This window comes from Rana temporaria, chromosome 11 (assembly GCF_905171775.1).
Source record: "Rana temporaria chromosome 11, aRanTem1.1, whole genome shotgun sequence".
NCBI lineage: Eukaryota > Metazoa > Chordata > Amphibia > Anura > Ranidae > Rana > Rana temporaria.
The window spans coordinates 95,932,117-95,957,141 of NC_053499.1; the positions used below are offsets into that span (position 1 = coordinate 95,932,117).

At 47.1% G+C, this 25,025-nt stretch overlaps 1 pseudogene; it reads left to right on the forward strand.

Annotated features, from left to right (window-relative positions):
* The window catches only part of LOC120917474, a 1,233,721-nt pseudogene that overhangs the window by 123,787 nt on the left and 1,084,909 nt on the right, over positions 1 to 25,025 (forward strand).

The window sequence follows — 25,025 nt, forward strand, 5'->3', positions numbered from 1 at the left end:
GAAGCTAAATATAGAACGACCAGTTTAAATACAAGCTGGTACACGCTGTTTGCAGCAGACAGAGGATGAGCTCACAGTGTCTCTCCTCACTTCTTGTCTGAGGCACTGAACTCAATGGACAGCTTGGAGCCTTGGACCAATGGTAAAGTACCATTGGCTCCAGCTGTCCAATAAAAATGCTGTAGTGGAGGCTGTCCTCTCACTGCAGTGTCATAGAAGGGGGCACACGCCCCCAAAATAAAATGTCTCCCTTCCAGCCCAGCCCTCTTACTTAGAAGGAAAAAAGACATTTATGGGTATAAGATTTACCTACTGTTGTGGAAATTTTATGAAGATGTATTTAATATGTATTGTCATGGTGTCTCCCAGTGTTCTCCCGCAGCCCGCTCTAAAGAGCAGACTGGGGCAGACTGACACTGGTTGAGATCTGTCTGGTAGTGAAAAGCTTCTTGAGGATGCAGAGAAGTGTTCGCAGAGTGGGGATATGTCCACCAGCGAAAGACCCCTGTGTACAGACGATCGTCTGAGGGGGCTGTGTTCACTCTGCAGAGACATTATTAGTTATGAGGGGATGTACGCTCGTGTGTCTCTGTTTGTCTGATCAGCACATGGCGGGGCCGTGGCGTGCACCTGCAGATAATTTCCCATCCACGGGTATGGTAGTATAATCCGGGTATGCATTGTTCTCTGAACAATGCAGAATAAAGATTCACACCAACGGTAAAAACAGGAGTCTTTGAATTGTTATGGTTGGGGATAATGTTCATGATCTCAAGACCTTCCTTTGACTAGTTGATGATGATGGCTTACAGGTACAGGGGGCGGGAAATCATACACACAGTCCCTGCCCTGACACGCCCATTAGACTCCCCTGGTAGTTGTTCATTGGTTGTCAGTGACGGGTGGTGCAAACAAACGAAAAAAAAAAAATTTCAGCCCATCAAACGCAGCTACTGTGCCCATCAATTGCTGCCACTGTGCCCATCAATTGCCGCCACTGTGCCCATCAATTGCAGCCACTGTGCCCATCAATTGCAGCCACTGTGCCCATCAAGTGTCGCCACTGTGCCCATCAAGTGTCGCCACTGTGCCCATCAATTGTCGCCACTGTGCCATCAATTGTCGCCACTGTGCCATGCCATCAATTGTTGCCACTGTGCCATCAATTGTTGCCACTGTGCCATCAATTGTCGCCACTGTGCCATGCCATCAAATGCAGCCACTGTGCAATGCCATCAAACACAGCCACTGTGCCATCAATTGTCGCCACTGTGCCCATCAATTGTCACCACTGTGCCATGCCATCAATTGTCGCCACTGTGCCATTGAATGTCGCCACTGTGCCATGCCAAATTCAGCCACTGTGCCATCAATTGTCGCCACTGTGCCCATCAATTGTCACCACTGTGCCATGCCAAATGCAGCCACTGTGCCCATCACTTGTCGCCACTGTGCCCATCAATTGTCACCGCTGTCCCATGCCAAATGCAGCCACTGTGCCCATCAATTGTCACCACTGTGCCCATCAATTGTCACCACTGTGCCATCAATTGTCGCCACTGTGCCATCAATTGTCGCCACTGTGCCATGCCATCAATTGTTGCCACTGTGCCATCAATTGTTGCCACTGTGCCATCAATTGTCGCCACTGTGCCATGCCATCAAATGCAGCCACTGTGCAATGCCATCAAACACAGCCACTGTGCCATCAATTGTCGCCACTGTGCCCATCAATTGTCACCACTGTGCCATGCCATCAATTGTCGCCACTGTGCCATTGAATGTCGCCACTGTGCCATGCCAAATTCAGCCACTGTGCCATCAATTGTCGCCACTGTGCCCATCAATTGTCACCACTGTGCCATGCCAAATGCAGCCACTGTGCCCATCACTTGTCGCCACTGTGCCCATCAATTGTCACCGCTGTCCCATGCCAAATGCAGCCACTGTGCCCATCAATTGTCACCACTGTGCCCATCAATTGCCGCTAGTTTGCCCTGTAAAATGCTGCCAGATTGCCCCCCTGCCTGGCACTTACCTTTCTCGGGTCAGCCATCCTCCTTCCACTGTTCCTCGATGTCTTCTCTCGCCCTCGATGATGCTTCAGCCAATCAGGTTACCGGTACCCAGACCCGGTGAACCTGATTGGCTGAGACGCGTGTCAGTGTTAACCAGGGAATGCACACCCCCTGCGTCCCCTGGTTAACTATTTGGAAGCCGATTACAGCCCACAGGCTGTAATCAGGAAGCCTATCAGAGCCTCTGGCTCTGATAGACACTTCCAAAAACCAACCTACCGCTGTTATTCAGATGGCCGGTGCTCACCAGGGGGCCGGCCATCTGAATAATGGGCGGCAGCGCCGACAATACATAGATTCATGCAATGCAGGAATCGATGTATTGTTTCAGTGGCAGTGCAGGAGAGAGAAGGGGCGGCGCTCCTGCGCCCACTATCGACGCACCGCCACTGTTGGTTGTTGTATAGCCCCTCATGCTTGCCTGTGCTTGATTGGCGATTGGTGAAGCCACCAAGCTCTATTGTTATATAAATAAAGATTGCTCCCAGGATCAGGTCAGTTGGTCGATCGATGGAGCTGAGAATGTGAGGACAGTGACTGTCTGTTTACATGGGGATATGCAGGAAACAGGGTGATACTTAGATGCATTATTCCAAAAGGCTGAGACTGGCACTTAAAGCGCAGGAGACATGGATTAAATATGGCGTATAGAGAAATCTCCATGACACTACAATCCCATGTTTTTCTCACAGAGTTAAGAGGGAGAATTAGAATCTTCTGCTGCTGAAAAGGTACAAGCTAAATCATATATTATGATATATGTTATAACATGATTGTTTATTATTCATCTATTTACTGTGAAATTACTGGTTTGAAGTTAAATCTTTAAACTTCAGTAAGCCACCTGCTTGAGTACAGTTTTTGAAAATATAGCAAATTACCTTAAAGCGGAGGTCCGGTTTAAAAAAAAATAAAAATAAAGTTAGCAGCTACTAACACTGTAGATGCTGACTTTTAATAAGGAGACTTACCTATCCAGGGTGCCCGCGATGACGGCAGCCGAAGCCGAGTAAACGCTCGGGTCTCGGCTGCCCCGCCGCCATCCTCGGTGAGGGAATCAGGAAGTGAAGCCTTGTGGCTTCACCGGCCTGATTCCCTACTGCGCATGCGGGAGCCACGCGACGTGAATGGGTGATGTCTCCTGGGACACACACAAGGTCCCAAAAGACACCGCTCCCCCATTCCCCAGGAGGCAGCCGAGGAGGAGAAGAAAGAAGACGGACCGATTAGGAAGTGGCAGATTGGGACGATCTGCCTAGCAACAGGCACTTCAGGTATGTATAAAAAAAATAAAAAATAAAAACAAGAATTTGCAGCATTTTTTTTTCTTGGTGGAGCTCCGCTTTAAAAGTATTATATAATAATTATTTGTGTAGCGGGTGCCACTTTGATATGGATAAAAGACTGCTGTTTGCAGATAAAGAAGGAACTCAGCTCCCTCCGGTGGCCAATTGTTGCCACAGCCACCTTCTGTTTGGTTTTTACCCTGGTACAGCAGTGAATGCTGGGAAATGAAGCACAGGGAGATAAAGACTCCCTTGCCCTGGTCAACTGACAGACTACAATATCCAGAGTGCAACTGTGCGATCCCACTGCCTGCTGGGTGAAGGAATTTAAGGAGGAGGACATCCTTGGCTCGCTCTCTCTGGACTGCCTCTCCAAGCAAGAAGGAGGCCTGTCTGAGACTTGTCTCCTGGAGCCTAGGCCTGAGAAATCTGGGCCTATACACGCCTGTGCGGATCGCCCCATCCTGTGAGGGGGATTCCTGACAGAGTGACCAGACCGTGTCCAAAAGCAGCTGGTGACCTGTTCGATCAGCAGTATGTGACGGCCGCGTGGAAGACTGGGAACTGTCGGTGACGGAAAGGACCGAGTGTCAGAGTTTTTGCTGACGAAACAATCCAGAGAGGCCAGGCCTGGTTGGGTGAGACGGGCACCTGCCCAATAATATTTGGATTACAAATTACGTAATGTGCACCACCGCATGCCGGCTAAAATACGTGTGAACCGCTAAGAAGGATAGTATTGAGGTTTGGTCTGATCAACCAAACCTTCCTAGCTAGTGAGGCACATGTTTTGAAGATTGCTTGTTTAGGAAGAGCCAGTTGTTGATATACATATATATATATATACAGTACAGACCAAAAGTTTGGACACACCTGCTCATTCAAAGAGTTTTCTTTATTTTCATGACTATGAAAATTGTAGATTCATACTGAAGGCATCAAAACTATGAATTAACACTGGAATTATACATAACAAAAAAGTGTGAAACAACTGAAAATATATTTATAGGTTCTTATAGGTTCTTAAAAGTAGCCACCTTTTGCTTTGATGAGCTTCAAGAGGTAGTCACCTGGCGCAGCACCCCATCACTCTCTTTCTTGGTCAAATAGCCCTTACACAGCCTGGAGGTGTGTTTGGGGTCACTGTCCTGTTGAAAAATAAATGATAGTCCAACTAAACGCAAACCGGATGGAATGGCATGCCGCTGCAAGATGCTGTGGTAGCCATGCTGGTTCAGTATGCCTTCAATTTTGAATAAATCCCCAACAGTGTCACCAGCAAAGCACCCCCACACAATCACACCTCCTCCTCCATGCTTCACGGTGGGAACCAGGCATATAGGGCCAGATCCTCAAAAGGGATACGCCGGCGTATCTACTGATACGCCGTCGTATCCCTGTTTCTATCTTTGGAACTGATCCACAGAATCAGTTTCCAAGAGATAGACAGAAGATCCGGCATGTGTAAGAGACTTACACTGCCGGATCCTAGAATGCAGTACCGCATCCGCCGCTGGGGGCATTTTGCGTCGAAATGCCGCTTCAGGTATACAAATTAGCACTTACGGAGATCCACGAAGCTTTTCTGCTTCGTTTTTTCTCCGTGAGTATTAAGTTGCATGTGTAAAATTAGGGCTGCTTTTACAAAGTGTAAACTGTTTACACCTTGTAAAAGCAGACCCTTCTGTCCAGCGTCGCGTTTTTTTTTTTTTTTTTTTTTTAATTTTTCCCGCCGTATCTTTTTTTTTTTCCCGACGCAACTTTATTGACCCACCGCGATCCACAAAGCTTGGCGTAACGTAATTTCGCGCTATGCACGTTGGGAAAATGACGTCACGAGCATGCGCAGTACGGCCGGCGCGGAAGCGCACCTAATTTAAATGGGAATCGCCCCCATTTGAAGAGGAACGCCTTGCGCCGGCGGAATTTAAGTTACACAGCCGAAAATTTCTAGGTAAGTGCTTTGTGGATCGGGCACTTAGGTAGAAATTTTAAGGCAGTGTAACTTAAATGGGAAATTTAACGTTACGCCGGCTCTTTGTGGATCTGGCCCTTAGAGTCCATCCGTTCACCTTTTCTGCGTTGCACAAAGACACAGGGGTTGGAACCAAAGATCTCAAGTTTGGACTCATCAGACCAAAGCACATATTTCCACTGGTCTAATGTCCATTCCTTGTGTTCTTTAGCCCAAACAAGTCTCTTCTACTTGTTGCCTTTCTTTAGCAGTGGTTTCCTAGCAGATATTCTACCATGAAGGCCTGATTCACACAGTCTCCTCTTAACAGTTCTAGAGATGTGTCTGCTGCAAAAGGTGGCTACTTTGAAGAACCTAGAATATGAAATATATTTTCAGTTGTTTCACACTTTTTTGTTATGTATAATTCCACATGTGTTAATTGATAGTTTTGATGCCTTCAGTGTGAATCTACAATTTTCATAGTCATGAAAATAAAGAAAACTCTTTGAATGAGAAGGTGTGTCCAAACTTTTGGTCTGTACTGTGTATATATATATATATATATATATATATATATATATATATATATATACTTTTCCATCTAAAGTATTTGATTATATTGAGTTGCACAGTGTTGCTGTTAGTGAGAGCTGGGTGAGGCCTGGTAAAGACGTGCTTCAGTATTAGACATATCTTGCTGAAGGAATCCCTTTGCTGTGTGCTTACACAGGTCTATTTTAAGTGCTATAATAAAACCTGTATTTATTTATAATAACTATTGACTCTTACAGGGCCCTGTAAGCAGCCCACTAAGGCCTCGTACTGTATTAGCAACTGTACTACGGCTGCACTCTAGTGTGTACACCACCAGAAGTGTAGTAGAAACTGTACACACTGTATTAGATACTGTGTACACCGCGGAATGCACTGTAGATATAGGCTACACTGGAGTGTGTAATATATATATATATATATATATATATATATATATATATATATATATATAATTTTGTAACAGGAAGTCAGGTAAATCTGTGGGTGTTGTCACAGACGGGAGATACATTTCTGCCTTGTTTAGACATTACACCAATTATTATCAGGTGTCAGCCGCAGAAGTAGCCAGAAAGGTTTAAGGGCGTTGGAAAACTTCAGCTGTTCAGAATGAGCCAATTAAGGCCTCTATAAGTAATCCAGAGGATTACTACTGATTGCTGCATCCTGAGGCTTTCTGAGTGAGGGAGAGCAGTGATCAGAAATACTTCTGAAGAGGTGAGGTGCTGTTGATTTGTCTGTGTGATAAAAATAAAAAAAGAGACTATTGTTTTCTGCTGTAGGACCAGCAGTGTCTGCCCAGCATTAGGGTTTATTTTATGTTTGATTTTGTTTATGCTGTTTGGATGCTTGCACTTGTTTCCAGCAAGATGGAAGAATAAACCAAAATCTTTGCTTTCAACCGTCTTCGGCTGTTTCTCTGTATAATTCAGTGTGTAGTGAACCCATCCAGGGGGTCACACACCCCGCTACCGAGCTAATCCCTTACACATGGTGGAGAATGCGGGCAGTTAAAGTAAACCCAAAATGGAGGAGATACTGAAACAGCCGGCTTTAGCAAATGCAAATCAACAATGGGCAAATGCAAATCAACAACAAACAAATGCAGGTTTGCAGCGGAGCCTTGCAGCTCAACAACAGGCTCACGCAGCTCAACAACAGGCTCACCAAGAGAGCCTTGCAGCTCACCGAGAGAGCATTGCAAGCTTGGAACAGAGACACCAGCAGCAAATGGAGGCCATCGTGACACAGCTTCAGAGACAGCAGACCGAGGCTGGGAGTCAGGCCAATAACATACCGACTTTTCGGGTAAGACACTTATTGCCAAAGATGACTGCAGATGAGGAGGACCCTGAGATGTTTCTGACCACGTTTGAGAGAGCAGCGGAAAGAGCGAGTTATCCTAAAGAACAGTGGGCTGTACTAGCGGCCCCCCTATTATATGGAGAAGCCCAAAAGGCATATTTTGATTTGCAGCTTGCAGATGCAAAATAACGTTAAAGCGGGAGTTCACCCATTTGTAAAAAAAAAAAAAATTCTCCCCTTAGCTTCCTGCTCGTTCGGTCTAGGGGAATCGGCTATTTGTATTAAAATATGAGCAGTACTTACCCGTTTTCGAGCTGCATCTTCTTCCGTCGCTTCCGGGTATGGGTCTTCGGGAGCGGGCGTTCCTTCTTGATTGACAGCCTTCCGAGAGGCTTCCGACGGTCGCATCCATCGCGTCACTCGTAGCCGAAAGAAGCCGAACGTCGGTGCGGCTCTATACTGCGCCTGCGCACCGACGTTCGGCTTCTTTCGGAAAATCGTGACGCGATGGATGCGACCGTCGGAAGCCTCTCGGAAGCCTGTCAATCAAGAAGGAACGCCCATTCCCGAAGCCCATACCCGGAAGCGACGGAGAGGATGCATCTCGTAAACGGGTAAGTACTGCACATATTTTAAAATAAATAGCCGATTCCCCTAGTAAAAACGAGCAGGAATCTAAGGGGGAAAAGTGCCCTCTAAGGGTGAACCCCCGCTTTAAATTAGAAATTTGTCCATGACTACTCGCTCCAAAATTTTTGGTCCGGACAGAGTTTCTGGCTGCAGCCATTTCTTAGCCAAATGAATGAGGTCATACATCTGCGACCGAGGTGGCTTCCTCTGCTGATAACTCCAATTGTGGACCCGCTGAGCATGGACATCCAGGGTTACACCGAAACGTGCCAATATTTCCAATTTTAACCGATCATAGTATTTTGCATCTGCAAGCTCCAAATCAAAATATGCATTTTGGGCTTCTCCAGATAATTGGGGGGCCACTAGTCCAGCCCACTGTTTTTTAGGCCAACTGAACCTGTCGTGGTCGGAGGTAGAAGGAAAGCTGTCACCACTAAGGGACCAACCACCTTTTACCAGGGACCAAAGTGAATAATTGAAGAAAGTCCTGAAGCAGTATCTTCACCGAAAGGGCACGGTGGAGAATCAGGAAACTTCAGGCAGTGATCAAGCCAGCCCTAACCCTCTTTCCCTTTGCTCAATGACTTTCACCATCTTTGCACCCACTATGCCTCACAACCCACTACATATGAAAGGATGTCAGCTGACTTTGCTAAATAAGTAACCACTGGCCTTGCATATTGGTGGTCAGTGTGCCCCTGTATGCTGGTACTACATGCAGGGTGCAGGAGGATTCTACGTGCAGAGTTCAGGAGGATGCTACGTGCAGGGTTTCGGGAGGATGCTACGTGCAGGGTTTCGAGAGGATGCAACGTGCAGGGTTTCGGGAGGATGCTACGTGCAGGGTTTCAGGGTTCAGGAGGATGCTATGTACAGAGTGCAGGGTTCAGGTGAAAGTAGAGCGCACAGCCACCCTTGTGTTGTAATTGGTTTCTTAAAGGAGTCAGGCCAGGAGTGGAGCACTATCTGGGAGAGATTTTGGGTTCCCCATATAGAGCGCAATGTTTGAGGAAGGGGTGTGACCTGATGAAGGAGGCCGTGCCTCCGAAACATGTTGTCATAGCACTTACGCATATGAGACGTAAATTACTGGCGAAAAAAGCAAATTTTTCAATAATTTTTTTTACTGAACAATGCACAGTGCTTGTTTATGCACCTGTATGCATAGGCACATTACAATTTATGGGCTGTATTTTAGCTCAGTAAAATACTGAGCGGCGTGCAAGAGGCCTTAGAAAAACACAAGAGGATACATCCTTTTTTCAATCTATTTATCTTGTACTGTGACATTAACAAAGTTTATGTCAAAGATAAGGGAAGCAGATGGATGGATAGACAGGCAGAATACACAGAGATCCAGCATTCTTTTCTCCCTGTCATAATCTCTGTAAGAGCCATGAGCCTTGTGACGGCAGAAAGTAATGCAGGATGTGTGTGCTCTGTCTGCTCCATGGAGGACCTTTACCAAAAGCATTGCTGGTGTCAGAATAAAGCCTGGATGGTCTTGTTTTCTGGAGCTGCTCTATGAACTGCCATACTGCAGAAACAAGCCTGTGCTCTTCATGCTGACAAAAGTTGTTCTCTCTCTTTAGACCAAATGTAGGGAAAACTCACTCACTGCAGCCAGGAGCTGGAGAATCTCCTTGTTCTATTCCATCCCCTATAGGCTGAGCTGAGCTGGGCTCTATCCTTTCCCTCCAATTTAGTTGCCGACATGTCCTGTCCTCTGTACATCTCAGAACTCAAAGTAGATGGGCTGGAGATTGGGGTGGGTTCAGCACTTTCCTATTGGCTAAGAAGGCAGCAAAGAGGCTGTATACCAATCCGCCTGTGAAATCTGCCTGCCAGGTCTAGCTAAAGATCATTGGCTTATGTGGCAGGAAAAATGTGTTCCCGGGTTCCTGGCATAGTACAGGATTTATAGGTAGAATAACATTTAAAAAAACACTGTGACACATACAAGAAAAAGGTAATGATAACTGTAAGCCCAAAAAAATAGTGCACAATGTGATTATAATAGAGACTAGCTGAATGATTAGTCAATATGAAAGACTCAAATAGTTCAAGGGTTAAATGGTAAGGCAAGGTCGGCTGCTGTCCTCAGAGTGCTGGCTCTGTTAGTAGACACAAAAGGGTAGAGAAAGGAAGCGCCACCTAAGTGTAGTATTTAAAACATTTTTTAATGGCAAGGTAAGAAAACACACTTACAGGAGAGAAGAAAATAAAAGGCTCATCTGTGTAAATTGGAGTCCTGGGGAGGTCCTTAGGTCCGGATCTGATTCCTGTGCACAGCTGTGTTGTTGTGTGGCTGTAGCTCAGTCTGGATCATGTCCTGTGGCCACCAGGAAGAAGGTGGGACCCCCGTGGAAGGCAAGGAAGTGACGTCATGGGTTGCGGGAACACTTCTGGGGGAAAACTCCAGAGGGGGAACGTAAAAGTCAGCAGGGGGACTTCCGGTTCCGGCGCCGCATGAGAGGGCAATAGACAGACACTGCTCCCGCCACCATCCTCCCGTTTTCTGCCACAGAGCCCAGCCAGAGCTTCAAGGTGTCCCCCATCCACCCCCGATCCAGAGCGGGCACTTATGGATCACTTTGTAGAGCGATCGTACGCTCGAGCGGTCTCCTCCACACCTCCCGCGGGAGACGCAGCTCCAGGCACAGCCAAGATGGCAGCCGCTCAGCATACTGGGGAATCTCCTCAGCCGCACGCTGCTCCGAACACTCAGGGAATTGACCCTGCATCGCCAGCGGGCATTGCTCATCAGGTGGTCGCACTGCTGGGACCCACTCTAGCTGCCACTGTGGATGCCGCTGTACAAAGGGGGCTTGAGCAGCTTCACCTGGAAGTGCAGTCACAGGCCCAGAGAATCACACAGACGGAGGAGAGAGTATCTTCCCTGGAAGACGATTCCACTGCTCAGTCCGCCATCTTAGCTCACATAACCGCTGAAAACAGGAAGTTATGGAGCAAGTTAGACGACCTCGAGAATCGTTCCAGGAGGAACAATTTGTGCATTATTGGACTGCCAGAATCAGTTGCTAACAACCAGCTCGCAAACATATGCACTAAAATTATCCCTGAGCAACTGGGACTCCGCATCCCCTGCACGGTTGAACGCGCCCATCACATCGGTCAATACGTGGAGAGTCGCACCAAACCCAGACATGTCATTGTTAAATATCTAAACTACGCTGATTAAACCGCCATAATGCAGGCATTCTGCCGCACACGCTCCCTCTCGCTGGACGGATCAAAACTACTGCTGTTTGCTGATGACTCCATCGAGGTGATGAAACAGCGCAAGGCATTCTCCGCAATCTGCACAGCTCTGCACCGTGATCAAGTAAAATTCTCCCTGGCGTATCCGGCCACCCTGCGCATCCAAACTAAGTCAGGGAAGCACCTCACTTTCTCATCGCCTGAAGAAGCGGATCGCTACCTTGAGTCGGCCGATGCCGGAATGGATCACACCAACTCTGCAGAGGACTCCTCCTCATCACCGGCTACTTCTTATACATCCCGCAAGCAGCCCGGCAGCCCGATCAAACAATCATACAAGCGAAGTCGCGTTACTCCTCGGACGGATCGTTCGGACAGCCATTGAAACCGTGTCTCGGAGACTATCTGTCGGCGGAGACCCATGGGAGACGGGTAGTATTATCATCACTCTTTCTCCCTTTTTGAGATGACTCTTTACATGCACTGTAGCTTCCCAGAACTTAAGCCACTCGCCCCTCTCTGCCCTGATTAGCAACTCTTCCCCATTCAGTTAGCTAGCACCCTCTTACCCCCCCTTTTTCCTCCTCCACCCTTTCCCCCCTCCCCCCCTCTACTCCTCTGAAGCTCATACTTTAACCTTAAGGAAGGGAGTGGGCGAATGGCGGGGGCTTTGCCATACGCTTTACTCTCATGTGGAAAAAAGTGAGGTCCTCAATGTTTGATAGGTGCCTTAGGCACTGGACCTTTGTGTTGTTGTTTATGTATTGTATTAGTTTACTGTTTACACTGGTTGTGTTTACCTGTTTTATATCTGTAACCTCAGGATGCTTACAATATTTGGGTGACCCTCGGATTGATGACGCGGTGCCGGAAGGTGGACTTCATTCCACGCTTCGAGCTTAATACATACCTCCAGCCCGGACATGGCCTCCTCAACCGATGGGAATCACCTGAAGATTGTGTCATGGAACGTTAAGGGGCTTCGTTCTCCAAGTAAGCGCATGTCCATTCTTAGACACTTAAAGCGTCTCCGGACGGATGTGGCCCTGCTTCAGGAGACCCATCTCTCCGCAGATGACTTGACCCGGCTGCGCAAATTGTGGGTGGGAACTGTATATGGCTCGCCAGCCATGGGGAGCAAGGCTGGAGTGGCCATTCTCCTACATAAAAACCTGAGACACACTTTTAAGGACTGACCTGACAGGCTGTAAGATCACGCTACACTTGACCTTAGCGGGCAAGGACGTAGCCATCACTAACATATACGCACCCAATTCGCCGGACACCTCGTTCTTTCAGGACTTGGTGGCCTGGATACTAGCTGCCCCGGGTACTCTACATTTAGTGGGAGGGGACTTTAATTCAGTTATGTCCACGACACTTGACCGAGTAGGCGACGCGGCACATAAAACGACCGGACATGCCAAACCGACCTCGATCCCGACGCTCCTAACACATGCCATAGACTCCATGCACTTAATTGACGTATGGCGGTTAGCACACCCGATGGACCGGGATTATACCTTCTACTCCCCGGCTCACAACTCTTTTTCCCGCATCGATTACTTTTTTGCCTCCCCCGCACTTCTCCCATTGCTATGCGACTCGGAAATCGCTGACGCCAGAATTTCAGACCACAGCCCCATTGCGGTACAATTGATTAATCCCCAACCTTCTTCTCCCTCACGCATATGGTGCTTCCCCTCCTACCTGGCGGACAATGAGGACTTCCGCCACATGCTTTATGGAGCGTGGATGGAATATACCTCTACTAACGAATCATACCTTACAGAACCAAACCTGTTTTGGGAGGCTCGTAAAGCCTTCTTAAAGCGGTGGTTCTCCCTCAGTGACACGATTTTACCATCGAGACAGGCATTGTAGCGCGAGCTACAGTATAGAAAAAAAAGTGTGATCAAACAATGGCGCCCTATTGATTCACACCTCTGCGCTCAGGACAACAACAATAGTAGAAATCACAGCTGCTGTTCTAAAAGTGTCAATATGAAAAAGTATATATAACGTGTTTAAACCAATAAACCAAAAATTATATATAAAACAGCGCTCAAGTGTGTGTGATCCACACTGTGATGAATAATAAATAATAATAATCCAAATATAAATGCAAATGTGTCAAAAGCCCGTGATAAAAGTGTTCATAGAAAAACATAAAGTTCATGGAAGAGCAAAAAGGAAAAACACTTCTTTCTCTCCTTCAAGGTGTAAAATCTTCAAAACATATTCAAAGAAATCTTCCACCACACCCGATGTGAAAAAATAGTGAATCCTCCACCAATAGAAATGGCCACTCACCGGAACTATATGCCTAGCACTCTCGTGTTTTGGCACAGTAGCTTTGTTATAGTTAGTTTACATCAGCAGGCGAGCTTCCGTTCCCAGACAGGTGGACAAGTAAGATCCTCATAAATGAAGAAAGTGTGACATAGTGTAAAACCGTAAAAGTAATTTAATCACAAACCACAAGCAAAATCTTCAAAAGATGCACTCACACAATGCCAAAATTAAAAAGCGTGATAAATACACAGCAAAGATTCCTCTGTATTGTGCGGCTGAAATGCAACGGTCCCGGCGGACCCAGAAAATAAAACCCAGGCAACTCACACCACTCGATCCCCACACTGTGTTGGAAGTGAAATTGAAACTGGCGTGAACGAAAAAACCGAACGCCGGTCACTGGCGAACAAACACGCAACTGGCCTATCTTCTCACGTTTAGCAATTGGTCACTGATCAGATGATTTGACTTATTCATTTGACTTCATGAATAAGTCAAATTTTACGACGAAACATGTCGGAAGCTTGGTTATCATCTGATCAGTGACCAATTGCTAAACGTGAGAAGATAGGCCAGTTGCGTGTTTGTTCGCCAGTGACCAGCGTTCGGTTTTTTCGTTCACGCCAGCTTCAATTTCACTTCCAACACAGTGTGGGGAGCGAGCTACAGTATGCCTGTCCCGATTTTTTTACCCCCGTACTCACCGTGTACTCGTACATTATAGATTTCGGCTCCCGCGGGGAATGGGCGTGCCTATGGAGAGGGAGGATGATTGACGGCCGGCCCTGGCACGTCACTCTCCCCGAAGACAGCCGGAGTAGGTCTCGGCTCTTCACTGCGCCTGCGCACAGGCTATGCGCAGGCGCCGTGAAGGGCCAAGCCTATTTCGGCTATTTCCGGAGAAGCGTGACGCGCCAGAGCCGGCCGTCAATCATCCTCCGTCTCCATAGGCACGCCCATTCCCCGAGGGGAGTCGGTATCTTCGATGTACGAGTACACGGTGAGTACGGGGATAAAAAAATCTGGACAGGCATACTGTAGCTCGCGCTACAATGCCTGATTTTATGGTAGAAGAAATTATTATTATTTTTTTGGGTTTATAGGGTGAACCCCCGCTTTAAGAGGGAAAATAATCTCCTACACCACCCAATTTAAGAGGAATGCCAGACAACATTACCTGATAACGAGTGACACTCTACGCGCACAAACTACTTACACTTAACCGTACGCCTGATAACATACGCGCGTGGAGAAAAGCCAAACGAGAATTTGACCTCTGGGCCTAACAACAAGAAATAGTTAAAAACTCCTATTCTAATTTACACTTTCATAGGTTTGGTAACAAAGCGGGTAAACTGCTGGCAAAGCTATGCACGGGGCCAAGGCGACCCACCCATATCTCTGCCCTAAAGGATCCAGCTGGCACACTGGTTACCTCGCCTACTGAAATTAGTAGAATACTGGTTGACTATTATACAACTCTGTACTCGGCAGATCCGACTGACCAGCCCGCTGCCGAAGCGCTCCTGGCTAAGGTACGACTGCCCAAACTCCAAGAGGACCACTTAGCTGCTCTTAACGCACCCATAACTGTTGGAGATATCCAACAGATGATCAAATTCTTGACCTCTGCTAAAGCTCCAGGCCCGGACGTTTACACGGCCGAATTTTATAAACTAACTAAAGACTTTATTCCTGATACCCTGAAGCATGTATATGCAAACATGTGGCATGGGGGCCCCTAACTCCCTACGGGCACGCAGGCACATATTAGATTGCTGGCCAAAAAAGGTAAGGACCCCTCACTTCCGGGATCATACCGCCCAATTTCACTAATCAATGTGGATGTAAAAATACTATCCAAGATTATTGCATCCCGCTTAGCCCACCTACTTTCCTTAATGCTACACCCGGCACAGTTAGGATTTGTCCAGGGACGCTCAGCCACTCTAAATATACGGAAGGTTGTAATGGCGTTGGAATATGCTAAAATGAACCCAGACCAAGACGTTGCCATATTGTCACTCGATGCCGAGAAGGCCTTTGACAATATCAGTTGGTCCTGTCTGTTCCGGGTGATGACGGATTTTGGTTTCTCGGGTCCAGTTGTGCGATTTCTACAGCGAATGTATGAATCCCCTACTGCGCGTCTGGTCACTCCCGACTTTATCTCTGACACGATCCCCCTGACGAAAGAAACGAGACAAGGATGCCCCCTTTCCCCTCTACTTTTCAATATTGCTATCGAGCCTTTATCCCGACTACTCAATTCACCTGACGGGGTCAGTGGCATTACAATAGGTCCCCAATCTCTTCGTTCCGCCCTATTTGCAGACGACATATTGTTATTTTCCACACAACCCCTCGCTGAATTTGACAGGTTACGGCAACTATTTCATACTTTCAGACTGTGTTCAGGTTTTCGAATTAATTTTGACAAAAGCAACATTTTATCGCTTCACCCCAAGATGGCTGCCAAATGGCGACTTCAATTCCCCTTCGCCATAGCGGCGCAACACATTACGTATCTGGGCATTCACATCAGCCGAGAACCTTCCACCTTATATACACTTAACTTCCCACCGTTAATATCTAAAATTGTGAAGGAGCTGGAAGATTGGGCGGCCCTCCCCCTCTCGCTCTTTGGGAGATGTCACCTCTTTAAAATGGTGTCGTTTGCATGCCTACTCTATCCTATGCAGACCATACCTCTCTTATTGAAACATTCTGATGTAACAAAGATCCATAAAGCATTGTCTGCCTTCCTATGGTCTCGCAAGAAACTGCGCATTGCCCTGCAAAAACGATGTCTCCCGAAGTCTGAGGGTGGGGCGGGCCTGCCCAATATCCGTTTTTATAATCTTGCATGCTTACTTAGGCAGGGCCTTGATTGGTTATCTGACAGATCTAAATACTCCAATACCGTGCTCGGGGGTGCCTCGACCTTCCCATATACTCTACCAGCCATTCTTCATTCGAATCCCAACAAATTACCGACGTGCCTCTGGGATACAATTATAGCCTGGAGGGAGGTGTGGAGGCTGCTCGGGTTGCCCTCCAGCGTTTCATGCCACCTGCCAATACTCGGCAACCCAATGTTCCTCCCGTCCACTTTGCACAAAGCCTTTGAACAGTGGAACATTAGGGGCCTTACCAACATTTCATGGATGTATCTCAATGCCCCTGGCAAGTTTAAATAATTTCAAACCCTGTCAAGGGAATTCTCTCTACCAGCAACACATGCCTTCTTCTACCACCAATTGGTCAGTTATTTACGCTCATGCTACGGCCCTGGGACTGATCCCCTGCAAAAGTCCTTTATTGATGCTGTACTACACGGGAGTGACTACTCCATCTCCACCCTATACTCTCACCTTATTGAACATCAGTCTGCCAAATATCGTCTTAAGCCCTTTCAGAAATGGTCCCAAATATTTGAGGATGAGGACCTTTCGGAGAAAATCCTTGAAGATTACAGGCGAGTGCACAAACTCGTCATTTCGGAAACATGGCGTGAGACCCAATTCAAAACTATTCATAGAGCATACTACCCTTTTCGTATCAACAAAGCTGAACCAACCCAGGAGCGGTGCCCTTGGTGTTCCACCCCTTGCCCGACGCTGCTCCACCACTTCTGGGAGCAAACCTATTGTTAAATACTGGGATTCTGTGTTGTCCTTTATCTACAAGATTGCCAAAATACGGGTCCCCAGACATTACCTGTTATGGATCTGACCAGGGGAGGGCTGGCAGCCTTAGGCCTGGCGTGCAAGTCCAGTCACTTGGCCCAATGAACCACCGAATTGGCTCACCATCCACCTACACCAAATTCCTCCCACAGAGAGAGAGAGAGGAGGGGAGACTGCTCCATATTGTCCCCGAAAGAGAGAGACCATTTGACACTGCCTGCCCAGAGCGAGAGACTGCTTGACACTGCCTGCACAGAGGGAGAGAGAGAGACCACTTGAAACTTCCTGCACAGAGAGAGAGACCACTTGAAACTTCCTGCACAGAGAAAGAGAGACCGCTTGACACTTCCTGCACAGAGAGAGAGAGACTGCTTGACACTTCCTGCACAGAGAGAGAGAGACTGCTTGACACTTCCTGCACAGAGAGAGAGAGAGATCGCTTGACACTTCCTGCACAGTGAGAGAGACTGCTTGACACTTCCTGCACAGAGAGAGAGATCGCTTGACACTTCCTGCACAGAGAGAGAGAGATTGCTTGACACTTCCTGCACAGAGAGAGAGATCGCTTGACACTTCCTGCACAGAGAGAGAGAGAGACCGCTTGACACTGCCTGCACAGAGAATGATACTGCTCCACATTGCCCACAGTGCGAAGCGCTCACTCTCTGTGGGGGCAGTGCGAAGCGGTCACTCTCTGTGGGGGCAGTGCAAAGGGGTCACTCTCTGTGGGGGCAGTGCAAAGGGGTCACTCTCTGTGGGGGCAGTGCGAAGTGGTCACTCTCTGTGGGGGCAGTGCGAAGCGGTCACTCTCTGTGGGGGCAGTGCGAAGCGGTCACTCTCTGTGGGGGCAGTGCGAAGCGGTCACTCTCTGTGGGGGCAGTGTGAAGCGGTCACTCTGTGGGGGCAGTGCGAAGGGGTCACTCTCTGTGGGGGCAGTGCAAAGGGGTCACTCTCTGTGGGGTTGAAAGTTTTCCAGCCATCAGAATACAGTAATCACTGCTGGCAGCTATAGCAGCCAGCAGTGATTGCCAAAAAAAAAAAAGACACGCTGGTTGTCAATTGATAGATTGAATTCTGTACAACCACATTCTGCACATAGATGGATTGAACTTTCTGCTGAACCAGCAGAATTTCAATCTGTCTATGGTGGCCTAAGTCAACCAGCCTTTGGGTTTAATAATACCCTCAAATCTTGTGAAAGAAATGCTCCACTTGGGTGTAGAAATTCATTTTTTACTCCACCTTATTTCCAGAACTCTTTAGGTATTAGATGTGCAAACAATAAGGTGAGAACACATCTAATACCTACTGAGAGTAATGGAAACAAGGTGGAGTTCAAAAGTGAACCGTGCCATTACCTGGAGGAATTGGCATTTAGGGTGTTAAAACAGGCAGGGAGGAAATGTGATATCACCTCCTCTGCCTGTCACTTTTCAGTGAAGTGGCAGTTCCTGCTGCAAGTGTATACAAGTCTTTGGGCTTACACTGGGGTACTGCCAGATTTCCACAGTCATAGTCCCCCAGGTTGCACATTTTTGCTGCATTTTATGGAATTGCACCAAAGATGCAGCATTCAGGACATTTTGTGCACTTCAGAACATGCAGTAAAAATGTGCAACCTCTATGGGAATAGGGGCAACATGCAGGAAGACAAACTGCAGGATACCAGTGTGAGCCCACACCATAACACCTGGGTAGTGTCTGTCACAGGCTGCTAGAAAAAAACGTTTTAGCTGCAGAGAGGGGGAGGGTGGAGAAGCTCACCTACTTTACTTGTATGGTCCCAGGAAACTCACTGCATTCGAGCCGACTGCTCAGATTGAACTTCCCACCCACACATCATCTTCCCAGTCAGCACACAGGCTGGCCATAGTGTGGGCGGGGAAAGAGAGAGCAGCCTCTGCCAGCCAATTGTGTGGAGGAGGGAGGGGCTGGGCTCTGTAACACAGACTGTTGGCTGTGAGAGAGAGAAGGCATCGCTGCACACAATGCTGGATATAGCTGCCGCACTAGGCCAGTTCAAATACTGTGCATGTGCGGTCCTGAGCTGGCGACAAGGCAGCCTTTGCACAGCATATCAGAGCAGCCCAGGTCTACTGGCCCAGTCTGCCCCTGGATCTGACCCACCCCCGACAAAGAGCTCGCTTCCCATCTCTTACTGGACGCATGTCTGCCTTCTGGTGGCCCGCAGGACTATAATGTCCCATTGGATCAACCCAACACCGCCAAAATTACCAGCGGTGAAAAAAGCCCTAATGTCACTTTTCTATCTGGAGAGGTTGGACACCATTGTGTTGAACTTTCGGTCCACCTCACGATTCTTTACGAGATGGTGAAAATTCATGGAACATTCCTTCGACCAAGAGGATTTGCAAACACTCATGCAACCATTCCGCTATACAGATTGGTATCTCAAACAGAACCTTGCAAACTCGCTAGGCAGCCTCAAAGTATCCAATCTGTCTGACCCTTTTGTGTTTCTGCCACCCTGAACCATGGCACCATATGCTAGTTACTCCTTGACGTTCGTGACTCCTTCATCCCTTTTCTCTGTGAATATCACCCATTGCCACCTCAGCAGCCAGTTTAATATCCGAGGTTACTGTTTGTTTGCATTTCTAATGCTCCAAATGTTGCTTCCGCTCCTTCAAGCACTAGGTTTTGTACTGTCACATCCTCCTGCTAATGTAACATTGTTATACAGGTAATCACTGTACCATTGGTTTAATTGTTCTTTTATTTCTATTTTATATTCCTATTTTTTTTATTCTTGTTTTTGTTGTTATTTTTTTTTTCCTTGTACATGACTGTATACGGATCAAATTATTTTACCTAACTTCAATGTACTGTGAAAATTCCAATAAAAATGTATTTAAAAAAAAAAAAAAGTCGGCAGGCAGACTTTCACTTTACCCTTTTTTGTGACACATACAAGAACTGGTATGTGAATTTTGGGGGTGCTGTTGGGGGTGCTTAAAGAGTTTGTGAGAGTGCTTGAGCAACCCCAAGTTGCTAGCTGGCACCGCCCCTAAATCCGGGGACAGACTTGGTCTGGGGACAGTGTCCTCAGTCCGGGGACTGTCCCCAGGAAATCGGGGACATCTGGTCACTCTACTGGTCACTCTACCGTACTGTAGCTGTCTTCTGCTTCGTTATTTTCGTTCTTCTGTTATTAGCCTTATAACTCCTGACAAGGTTTCCGTCACATGTGATAAAAGCAGCCTGAGTTTTGTGTTGGGGAGAATGCTGTAAATAGATTAGCAGAGCCCTGAACGATTCAACGAACAGAGCTGAAAGTCTCTCCCTGTGTGGAGAGGGGGTCTGTGCCTTTCCTCCAAACAGCTGCTTTGGCTGTATGCCCATTCTTCACTGTAGCGTTGAACAGGAAGAGAAAATCTCCTAACACAATGTACACTTTCTAAACAGTATATACAGCTGTAGGGATGTAGGAAAATTAGTTTCATCCCTGTTTATCACCTGGTTTACATCCACTTTAACCAATTGAGGACCGCCACACGATATATGTCGACAAAATGGCACGGCTGGGCCCAAGGGCGTACATGTACATTCCCTTTATGATCCCAGCCGTGGGTCATGACAAGGTCCTCTTTAAGATCCCAGCCGTGACCGTCCCCGCGGGAACAGCAGACCTGATCACCGCCAGTGTCCTACGATCGGGTCACAGAGAGGAAGAACGGGGAGAGGTAAGTGTAAACAAACCTCTCCCCGTGCTTCCTAGTCAGACTGTCACTGATAGTCTGTTCCCTGTCACAGGAAACAACGATCAGTGATGTCACACACCCAGCCACACCCCCCCACAGTGATTATAATAGAGACTCGCTGAATGATTAGGGCACACTTAACCTCTACAGCGTCCCCGCTCCTGGTTAACCCCTTCACTGCCAGTGTCATTTTTACAGTAACCAGTGCATTTTTATAGCACTGTTCACTGTAAAAAATGACAATGGTCCCAAAATAGTGTCAAAAGTGTCCGATGTGTCCACCATAATGTCGCAGTCACAATAAAAATCGCTGCCATTACTAGAAGAAAAAATGTATTATTAAAAATGCAATAAAGCTATTCCCTATTTAGGTTTACCAAAAATATGTAGAAGAATACGTATCAGCCTAAACTGAGGAAAAAATATATATATATATATATATATGTTGTGGGGTATATTTATTATAGCAAAAAGTAAAAAAAATATATAGAATTTTTTTCAAAATATTCGCTATATTTTTGTTTATAGCGCAAAACATAAAAACCGCAGAGGTAATCAAATACCACCAAAAGAAAGCTCTATTTGTGGGGGAAAAAAACGCCAATTTTGTTTGGAAGCCACATCGCACGACCGCGCAATTGTCAGTTAAAGCGACGCAGTGCCGAATCGCAAAAAGTGGTATAGGGCCAGATCCACAAAGATCTGCCTATCTTTAGGCAGGCGTAGCGTATCTCAGATACATTTCGCCGCCGTAACTTAGAGCGTAATTTCCGTATCCATAAAGAATTTGCGCCGTAAGTTACAGCGGCGTAGTGTAAATGTGTCGGCGTAAGGGCGCGGAATTCAAATGACTAAGATGTGGGCGTGTTTTATGTTAATTCATCTTGACCCCACGTAAATGACATTTTTTTTTAACGGCGCATGCGCCGTCCGTGGGGGTATCCCAGTGCGCATGCTCGAAATCACGTCACAAATAGTCAATGCTTTCGACGTGAACGTAATTTACGCAAAGCCCTATTCGCGAACGTTTTACGCAAACAACGGAAAATTCTACGCTGTCCCGACGTCCATACTTAACATTGCGTACGCCTCATAGACGTAAAAAAATGCGCCATGCGGACGTACGTTTGAGGATCGGCGTATCTAGCTTATTTGCATGCTCTATGCGGAAATCAACGGAAGCGCCATCGAGCGGCCAGCGTAAATATGCACCTAAGATCTGACGGCGTACTAAGACATACGTCAGTTGGATCGAGCCCACATTCAGTCGTATCTTGTTTTGTGGATACGAAACAATGATACGACGGGGCTTCGTAGAACTTACGCGGCGTATCAATAGATACGCCGGCGTAAGTACTTTGTGGATCTGGCCCCTGGTCTTTAAAGCGGAGCTCCACCCTAAAGTGGAACTCACGCTGATCGGAACCTCCCCCCCTCCGGTGTCACATTTGACACCTTTCAGGGGGGAGGGGGTTGCAGATACCTGTCTAAAGACAGGTATTTGCACCCACTTCCGGCCACACCGTTTCGGGAAAACTGCGGGCATGACGTCACCTCCCATCCTCCCCCCGTTGTGCTCTGGGAACACTCGGCTCCCAGAGCACAGCGGGAGCCAATCAGCGGCGCAGCGCAACTCGCGCATGCGCCGTAGGGAACCGGGTAGTGAAGCCGGAGCGCTTCACTTCCTGGTTCCCTCACTGAGGATGGCCTGGGGGAGCAGCAGAGTGACGAGTGATCGCTCGTCCTCTGCTGCGGACGGCGCTGGACTCCAGGACAGGTAAGTGTCCTAATATTAAAAGTCAGCAGCTGCAGTATTTGTAGCTGCTGGCTTTTAATATTTTTTTTTCATGGCACATCCCCTTTAAGCTGCATAATGGTCCGGGGCTTAAGTGGTTAAAGGAAGCTCCAGAAATAGATAATCACCACGGTTTTTATATATTTTTTTTTTTTTTTACAATATTTCAGTTGTAAAGAGGTTATTACAGCTCTTAGTTCTTGAGGCACTATGATGAGGTGTATATTGCTGATGATTTCATGTTGCACTTAAACATATGTGACTCTCTTTAGCTTGGTTTGGACATGGAAGATCTGGAGGATATCGAAGAGGATGCTGGCCTAGGAAATGGAGGCCTGGGAAGACTGGCAGGTAATGTCTATAAACATTGTGATTCTCTCCCATTTCCTACTTTTTGAAAAAACAAAAATCACTGCACTTAGTTAAAAGATCTATAAGCTGCTAGCATAAAAGTGCATGGCTATAGTGAACCAGTGTGACAACCAAAACACAACCAATCAATTGTGCAAATAGTCATAAAACATTATGAGCCATATGTGAAATTATCCACATATATAACCACACATAAATATAGTAAATAATAAACCTGTATGGGCCAGATCCACGTACCTCCGCACATTTTTACGTCCCGCATTGCGTAGCGTATCTCAGATACACTACGCCGCTGTAACTTTCAGCGTATTTTCCCTATCCTGAAATAATTTGCGCCGTAAGCTACGGCGGCGTAGTGTAACTGTGTCGGCGTAAGGGCGCGCAATTCAAACGGATGAGATGGGGGCATGTTTTATGTTAATACGTCTCGACTAGGGTTGAGCGAACCCGAACTGTAAAGTTCGGGTTCGGTACGGACTTTGGGTTTTTTTTGCTCCCAAACCCGAATAATTGGAAAAAGTCCGGGTTGGGGTTCGGAGTTCGGGTATGTTTTGGCGTGCTGCACGGCAGCCAATCGCCATTCGTTTTACTACTGTGACTGGGAACTGACCACAGTCATGCCTACTTATGGCATGGCTGTGATTGGCCAGTGCAGCATGTGACCCATCATGTGACCAGCCTCTATATTAGATAGAGGCACACAGCACAGATCGTCACTCTGCTTTAGTTATGATAGGGAAAGGCTGCTGATTCTGCTGCTTAGGGACAGTGTCAGTGAGGTTTGATCCTGCTTCATACATCTAAACAAGCATTCTTTATTCATAGAACTCCGCTCTAGTTATGACAGGGAGAGGCTGCTGAATGATTCTTAGGGACAGTGTCAGTGAGGTTTGATCCTGCTTCATACATCTAAACAAGCATTCTTTATTCATAGAACTCCGCTCTAGTTATGACAGGGAGAGGCTGCTGAATGATTCTTAGGGACAGTGTCAGTGAGGTTTGATCCTGCTTCAGAAATCTAACCAAGCACTATTTATTTCTTTGACATCATTATCATCTTATGGTTTATGGGCCGCTTGTCAGTCTGGTGTAGCAATGGTAGGGACAGGCTCCGGATTTTGAGGGACAGTGTCAGTGAGGTGTATGCTGCTTCAGAAATCTAAACCAGCACTCTTGATTTCTGTGACATCTGCTTCATATAGTACATTGTTTAGGGCTGGGTTACCTGCTTCTTGGTATAGGTAGAGAAATATATAGGTGAATCTCTGCCCATTTCACCAGCACACTCTACCTGTCCCCTGTCATATACTGTCTGTGCTGTACAATTGTTTAGGGCTGGGTTACCTGCTTCTTGCTCTTGGTAGAGAAATATATAGGTGAATCTCTGCCCATTTCACCAGCACACTCTACCTGTCCCCTGTCATATACTGTCTGTGCAGTACAATTGTTTAGGGCTGGGTTACCTGCTTCTTGCTCTAGGTAGATAAATATATAGGCAAATCTCTGCCCATTTCACCAGCACACTCTACCTGTCCCCTGTCATATACTGTCTGTGCAGTACAATTGTTTAGGGCTGGGTTCCTGCTTCTTGCTATAGGTAGAGAAATATATAGGTGAATCTCTGCCTATTTCACCATATTACACTATTTTTGTATTTAAAATTTCTCAAAATTAGGGCAAGACCCTAAATTTGAGAAATATGAGGAAAACTTCAAATAAGGGACGTGGCCGCGGTCGTGGTGCTGCTGGTGGAGCTCCTGTTACAGGGAGAGGACGTGGTCGATCTGTGCCAGCTACACGCACAAGTAAAACACCTTTCTCAGGTGCGAGTAGCCGACAGAGCCTGCAGCGGTATTTGGTCGGGCCTAATCCAGCTCTACGAATGTTGAGGCCAGAAGCAGAACAGGCGGTAGTAGATTGGGTTGCTGACAGTGCCTCCAGTTCCTTCACATTGTTTTCTAACCAGTTTTGTGTTGAAAGTTCAGAGGTGGCGCCTGCAGCCGATGTCCACCATCAGTCTTTCACCTCACCCCCTTGCAAATCAGCCAAGCAGTCTGAGCCCCAAAGCATGCCGCAGTCTCTTCTTCTTTTTGATAAATCTGTTAGCATGTGTTCCCAG